Genomic DNA, 6,019 nt, shown 5'->3' with positions numbered 1-6,019 from the left:
CGCCGGTGGAGACATAACAAGTGACGTCGGCAGGCGGGGACGGCGAGGGGAGGGGCGGGAGGGGGCGGCCGGTGCTGCCCCACCGACCGGCACCGCCCCCCCCCGGTGATTCAGCACCCGGTCACTCGGGTGCCACCGCGGACCCGCCCCCGCCGCCGACTTCGGACCCGGCGGCTGCGCTCGCTGCGAAAATAAAACCCAGCAACCTCCCCCTAAATATCGCAGTTCCTCGGATATCGGTTACCGGGGCGATCCATCCCCCCCGCGACGGGCGTTTTTCGTAGAAAGAAAAATGTTTACCCGGCCGGAATTAAGCCGGTCTTTTCGGCCAGTTCTAACAAATCCTAACGGGCTGAGTTTATTTGGATTCGGGTCGGTGCAAGCTGCTGGGCGCAGGTACGATCCCACCGCGCCCCGTTCCTGCGCGCCAGCCTGGCTCCCAGCCCTGCCAATAATAAAGTGAAATCCATCTGCAGGGGTTGAAACTGGGATTCCGCTGCTTGGCGTTGGCTCCCGAGCACTTGGAGCAGGTCGCGATAACCTGACATTGCGAGGCGAGCGGCACTGCGATGTCGGACAAAGGTTTAAATTGGGGCTGTTCCACCCGTCGGGAGCGTTTGGAGTGCGGCGTGGATCCTCCTTTAAGTGGTGGATCCACAAATAATCATCCCAGGCTACCCAAGAAGCGTTAGGCTGCAAAGACGCGATTTAATCTGCTACAGAAGATGTCTTGAGACATTGTTCTTTGAGATGAAGGCCCTCCTCAGAAGGAAACTCAACATTTCTTTTGCATGTTTAGTTATTTTAAGAATCCATAATTTGCATGAAAATTGCCAACTCATAGAGATAAGCACAAAAATAGTGTAGCTTAATTTTAAAACCACTGACAACCCTCCCAAGTGTACACGCTTAAGTAATTCTGTGCTATCGAATTTCAAAAAGACACTTTAATATTGACCTGGAGAAAGCACTTAAACGGCCTTATTCCTCCAAGCCTTTAAAATGTATTTACAGGGTTCTCAGTGTGCTGGTATGACTTAAAAAGGGGGGTGGGAAAAAAACCCAACCCAGGTTCAGCCTGTTTTGTCACACAGCCACCACGGCCTCTTCAAGAAGAAAAATCACGGCAGTTTTCTTTGGCAATGGGCTCGTTTTGTTTCTTGAAAGGGGAAGAGCAGAGGGGTCACAGAAGTAGCTGCTCACAAACTAAGCCCTTATGGGCTGGTAAATGTTGTGCCTCGCGCTGAGAAACATAAAAACCTTTGTTCTTCAGAATTTTTACGTGGGAAAGATTAGAGGTGGACTGTAAACGCCAGCTGTGCTGACGCTGTGTGATTAAACATGAGGGATTTCAGCAGCTCAGCTGGATTTGCAGCGAGGCCTGGGTGGGACAGAGCGTACCGGAGGCCCAGTGCTGTGAGGGAGCTCGCAGGAGGCCAGGCCGAAGCACCGCTCTCTCCTTCAAAGCCCCTGCGTTTTGGTAAACTCCCCCTTCAACACAGCCAGGGCCCATCTCCCTAATGAGAAAGTGGCAAAGCATCAGTAAGACGAATCCCTTCCCCTTGGCAAAAACCGAGAGTGGCTTTATTACGATAGCAGGCAGAGCCGAGGGACTTCCAATAAAAGGTGCATATAACATCACCTGTCCTTAGGGCCAGCAGCAGGCTCTGCCCGAGCCCTGAAAAACACACCCCAGGACACAGTTCTTTTCCAGAAGCTTTGTGAAGGCCCATTTCTTCTGCCCCACCTACAAGAAGTTACCCAATTTCTCTGCCTTTTGTTTCAAGTGAGCAGCTCGAGCGTATGCGAAACGACGGGTGGGAGGAAGTGATGGCAGTTAGGTGTTTGCAGGGGAGCCTCGTGATTTAACTTTAGTTAGAAAACATATCGTTGGGGTTTTGTTTTTGTTGGTTTGTTTTTAACAAGCACCGCAGATCCCTCTCCACCCCATCCCTGTGCCTCTCTCCTGTAACACATTTGGGGATGTCCTTGCTTCCTCCGGCAGGAAAGCACCTAGCAACAATTACGAGGCTACACTCACAGCTGAACTATCTGCAACACCAACTGCTGGGAGGGCTGTCACCAATATGTCATTTCCTAATGCTCATGTGCTGAGTTAAATCAATTCTTAACATTCCCCAGTGGTAACTGATGATGAGTCCCCTGCAGAGACGAAGCTAATCATCTGCCAAAACTCAAAACCCTGGAGTCGTTTCAAGAAAGTAAAAATGATGTTTCAAACCACTACTCGAAACCCCCCAGAACAACCAAAACAAAGCAGCTACCAGCACGGAAGCACCCAGGCAACGAGATGGGACAGGGGCAGCGCTGCAAACAAAGAGCAGGGATGGGTACGACCAAGAACTGCAGGTGATGAGTTGACCAAAGCACTGGCAGAGAAAACCAAACCCAATTTGGTTCCTCTCTCAGGCTCTCTACTCCTGTCTTTCCACCCTACCTTTACATCCCCGACTTACTAAGCTGACCCAACCGGAAAATGTCGTCTTTCCTAGATACAGCTGCCGTTCGTTGGCTTCCAGTTGCAACTCAGAACATCTCTGACGTGTCACCTGCAAACAATTTTTCAGGGAGTTTTAATTATCTGGAAGATCTAAATATCTTAACAGTGAATTAAAATTTATTTGGGCTGAAGACAGAGATGACACATGCTGACACGTTTAAAGACCCCAGTGTTAACTCTACTTCATTAACAACATTAAATAGTCATCAGACAGTCAGTCCTGTGCTCATAGAGAAAATATTACAAATGTGAAGAGAATGAAGAACATAAATTCCACCTTTAATCAAAAACCCGAAGCAGGGAATCTGCTTTTAAACAATTTTGGCAGCAAAAATATTTTACTACAAGAAAATGAGACCAAACCCTGAGAACTGGGACAGCCATCTTTTCTTGTCAGACAGCCAAACCTGAAGCCTCTGCTGCCCGTTGATAAATGGCAAGGATTCCCTTTCCTCCCCCATCCTCCCCTACGAGCAGTTGCTGACTGCGCAGCCCAGGAATACCGACAATAAACCACTTTCCAGAATTCTGTGGGGAACATTAAGAGCATTGTCATTTTGAAGGCAGTAAAACTGAGGACTGAAAATCTTAATTCAATCCTTTACCAGGTTAAAATATTGTCATACCCCTTTTTTCATTTGGACAGTTTTAATCTCGCCATATATCAAGATAAATTTCAGTAAACTAATATTGAAAGTACCTAAACCCCAGTTTTCCTAAGAGCCAGCCAACTCTGTACATACAATCGCTGGGAGTTCACGAACGTAGAGTCTCTTGATATACTTTTTAAGCAACGTAGGTGCATCTCAACACATTTTTATGCACGATATGAAACCGTGACTCCCTGTTGTTATCTGATATTTATGATATAAACCAACAAGCCTGTATGAGAGTCTCAAAGCAAGACGACAGCAGCCCAGGTGCTATTTTGTTGTAGGTAGAGGAATTTTAAATCAGAAGTTGATTTGATACTTGGTGTTACTCTGCAATACAATGGCCAGTATGTGACCCCTCAGCTGAAGCATTGGCTGTTTGGCTGAGGCAATCCTGGCATGATCCAGCAGTGACTCAGGCAGTAAATAAGATTGGGCAGGACCTCAGGAGGTTAGGAAGTCCAACCTCCTGCTCAAAGCAGGGTCAGCTGTGACACCAGAGCAGGTTGCTCAGGCCTTTATGCAGTCTACGTTTTTATCTGATAGTCACCCCTTCCTCTCTTGTGGCAATTTTCCTTTCCCACCTACAAACATGCAGTAGTCAACAGCACAGAAATGTACATCAGTCAAGGCCAGACCAACTCGCAGGAGCAGAATACATGAATTAAATCTTGAAATAGATGACGCTTTTTTCCCAGGCAGTTGGCATTTTCTTTCTTTGTAACAGTGAAAACCTATTTGTTGCCCTGTGGAGAAGAGAGGGTCTGGTTAATGAAAAAAAAAAAAAAAAATTAACATCGGGAGACCTTGCCTGAATGTGTCGAGATGACCAAGGAGCCCATTGCAGTAAAGAATTTAACAAATGAAACCAGCATGCTAATGACCTAAGAAATGAGAAGATATTGGCATGTCTTTAAACATAATCTATAATAACACAAAGAGCAAGAATACAAACAAAAGCAGCAGTTTGGGCCTAAATCTGACAGAATGACAGTGACTTGTAAGCACCTATACATCGTGTATTCTCATGAAACAAATTTCTCTGTTTTCTTGTCCTGTTCCAGCAGTATGGGCACAGATGAAGCAACATTGTCTCAGACTCCAACCAAATGCTGGTTTTGCAGTAAACTTCGTCCACGTTTATTAGGAGCTTTGGTTGTACTGTGCTACAGAAAACAGTCATATCTGGCTTGTATTGCCACTTCCAAATACTGAAGTTGGGATAAGTATGTTAAGCAAGTGGTATTAGAGCTGAGGCGTTTCTCTCAAGCATGCTTTTACAAGGCGCTTGCCAGTCAGATGCACAACTTTGGTCTGTAAGAATCATAGAATGGTTTGGGTTGGAAGGGACCTTTAAAGGTCATCTAGTCCAACCTCCCTGCAGTGAGCAGGGACATCCCCAACTAGATCAGGTTGCTCAACGCCCCGTCCAACCCCACCTGGAATGTCTCTAGGAATGGGGCCTCCACTACCTCTCTGGGCAACCCATTCCAGTGCTTCACACCCTCACTGTAAAAAATTTCTTCCTTATATCCAGTCTAAATGTACTCTCCTTTAGATTAAAACCATTACCCCTTGTCCTGTCCAACAGGCCTTGCTAAATAGGTTGCCCCCATCTTCCCTACAGCCTCCCTTTAAGCACTGGAAGGCCACAATAAGGTCTCCCCACAGCCTTCTCTTCTCCAGGCTGAACAACCCCAACTCTCCTAGCCTGTCCTCATACGAGAGGTGCTCCAGCCCTTGGATCATTTCTATGCCCTCCTCTGGCCCTGCTCCAACAGGTCCATGTCCTTCCCATGTGGAGGGCTCCAGAGCCGGATGCAGCACTGCAGGGGGGTCTCACCAGTGCAGAGTAGAGGGGCAGAATCACCTCCCTCGACTTGCTGGCCACTCTGCTTTTGATGCGGCCCAGGATATGGTTGGCTTTTTTGGCTGTGAGTGCACGTTGTTGGCTCATGTACAGCTTTTCATCCACCAGTACCCCCAAGTCCTTCCCTGCAGGGCTGCTCTCAGTCCCTTCATCCCCCAGCCTGTGTTGATACTGGGGGTTGCCCTGGCCCAGGTGCAGGACCTTGCACATCGCCTTGTTGAACCTCATATGAGGTTCTCACATGCCCACCTCTCTGGTTTGTCCAGGTCTCTGGAGACCTGTAAGCCAACATAAAACTCAAGAGGAAGTTTACTGACCGAGGTAACAGCCTAATGACAGGCTAGATGTTGTGTTTCCGGCACACCAGGCTTCTTAACGCAGCCCTGTCTAAGTCGCTCCTCGGCACATACCGGTGAAATGTTTGGGGCAGCTGCGAGCTGCACCTCCCCCAGCCTGGCTGGAAGCGAACCCCCCTGTACCTCAGGCACCACAGTACAGCGCTGAGCCCCCCCCACCGCCTTCCCGCCACCGGGGGTGCTACCTCAGCGGCCACACTACACCCACCCCAGCGGGCCCAGGGCAGGCTTCGCCCTGTCCCCCTCATGCCTGCTGCCCGCCGCCAGGCACCGGGCCCTGCGGCCGAGAAGGAGCCGTCCCAGCTCTCCGAGGCCTCCTGCGGGGCCGGGGCAGCCCCTCGGACAGCCAACACCGACTAGTCCCGGCCCGGCCGCCTCTCCGCCACCCCCGCCAGCCTCCGCGTCGCCGTGGCAACCGCCCCCCGCAGGCCCCCGCTCTTAGCTGCCTCCTTCCTGCCTGAGTCGTAACACTTCAAGGATCCCCTCTCCCCAGCCTGCTCCCCCACCGCCCGCCCCACCTAACCGAAAAGCCGAAAGCCCAGCGCTGCCCGGGACCACCGAGGCCACCCTAAGGCACCGGTAGAAGCGTCCTTCTCGCCCCCCTCCCCGTCCCCTCCCG

General features: G+C 50.1%; 1 long non-coding RNA gene across 1 annotated transcript; it reads left to right on the top strand.

Moving 5' to 3' along the window:
- The first annotated feature begins 46 nt into the window (after nt 1-46).
- Nucleotides 47-4,028, top strand: LOC135313023 (uncharacterized). Its single transcript, XR_010372569.1, has 3 exons — nt 47-396; nt 2,143-2,370; nt 2,514-4,028. It is a non-coding gene; the product is annotated as an uncharacterized LOC135313023 (long non-coding RNA).
- The last annotated feature ends 1,991 nt before the right edge of the window (nt 4,029-6,019 follow it).

Source organism: Phalacrocorax carbo, chromosome 4, assembly GCF_963921805.1.
Source record: "Phalacrocorax carbo chromosome 4, bPhaCar2.1, whole genome shotgun sequence".
NCBI classification, from domain to species: Eukaryota; Metazoa; Chordata; class Aves; order Suliformes; family Phalacrocoracidae; genus Phalacrocorax; species Phalacrocorax carbo.
Note: the sequence above shows the minus strand (reverse complement) of the source record. Positions and strands in the feature narration are given on the sequence as shown.